Here is a 1,643-nt window from a genome sequence, read left to right as displayed (position 1 = left end):
GGGGGGCCCAGAGGGTTTTTGGGGGGGTCCCTGATGGCTGTGGGGGGTGGGATTGGGGTGTCCCAGTGGTCTGATTTTGGGGTGGGTTTGGGGGGGTCCCGGTGTTGGCACAGGGCTCAGTTTGGGGTGGTCCTGGTGTTTGTGGGGGTGATTTTTTGGGGTGTCCCAGTGGGTTTGGGACTCAGGCTAGGGGGTCCTGGTAGGTTTGGGGTATCCTTGTGTTTGCACAGGGCTCAGTTTGGGCTGTCCCGATGGGTTTGGGGCTCAGTTTGGGATATCCCAATGACTTTGGGCTGTCCCGATGGGTTTGGGGCTCAGTTTAGGATATCCCAATGACTTTGGGCTGTCCCAATGGATTTAGGATATCCCAATGACTTTGGGCTGTCCGTGTGGTGTTTGTGGGGCTCAGTTTAGGATATCCCAATGACTCTGGGCTGTCCCAATGAGTTTGGGGTGTCCCAGTGGATTTGGGATATCCCAATGAGTTTGGGGTGTCCCGGTGTGTTTGGGCTGTCCTGATGTTTGGGATATCCCGGCGTGTTTGGGATATCCCGGTGTTTTTGGGCTGTCCTGGTGGATTTGGGATATCTCAATGACTTTGGGGCTGTCCCGGTGTTTGTGGGACTCAGTTTGGGCTGTCCCGATGTTTGGGATATCCCGGTGGGTTTGGGGGTGTCCTGGTGTTTGTGGGGCTCACTTTGAGCTGTCCCAGTGGGTTTGGGGCTGTCTTGATGGGTTTGAGATATCCCAATGACTTTGGGCTGTCCCGATGAGTTTGTGGCTCAGTTTAGGATATCCCTGTGGATTTGGAGCTGTCCCAATGGATTTGGGATATCCCAATGACTTTGGGCTGTCCCAGTGTTTGTGGGGCTCAGTTTGGGTTACCCTAATGCCTTTGATCTGTCCTGATTTTTGGGATATCCCAATGACTTTGGGCTGTCCCGCTGGATTTGGGATATCCCAGTGGCTTTGGGGCTGTCCCAGTGGATTTGAGGCTCACTTTGGGATATCCCAATGACTGGGGATATCCTGGTGGGTTTGGGGCTGTGCCGGTGGATTTGGGATATCCCAATGACTTTGGGGCTGTCCCGCTGTTTGTGGGAGTGGGTTTAGAATATCCCAATGACTTTGGGGCTGTCCTGGTGGATTTGGGGCTGTCCCAATGGGTTTGGGGCTCAGTTTAGGATATCCCACTGGATTTGGGGCTGTCCCAGTGGATTTGGGGCTGTCCTGCTGGATTTGGGATATCCCAATGACTTTGGGCTGTCCCGATGGGTTTGGGGCTCAGTTTAGGATATCCTGGTGGGTTTGGGGCTGTCCCACTGGATTTGGGATATCCTGGTGGATTTGGGGCTCACTTTGGGATATCCCAATGACTTTGGGCTGTCCTGCTGTTTGTGGGAGTGGGTTTAGGATATCCCAATGACTTTGGGGTTGTCCCGCTGGATTTGGGGCTGTCCCGGTGGATTTGGCGCTCAGTTTAGGATATCCCGGTGGGTTTGGGGCTGTCCCGGTGGATTTGGGGCTGTCCCGCTGTTTGTGGGAGTGGGTTTGGGATATCCCAGTGGGTTTGGGGCTGTCCCGATGGGTTTGGGGCTCACTTTGGGATATCCCAATGACTTTGGGATATCCCGGTGGGTTTG

This window comes from Geospiza fortis, unplaced genomic scaffold (assembly GCF_000277835.1).
Source record: "Geospiza fortis unplaced genomic scaffold, GeoFor_1.0 scaffold599, whole genome shotgun sequence".
Classification (NCBI taxonomy): Eukaryota; Metazoa; Chordata; class Aves; order Passeriformes; family Thraupidae; genus Geospiza; species Geospiza fortis.
The sequence above is the reverse complement of the archived record's forward strand: the minus strand, read 5'-3'. Positions refer to the sequence as shown.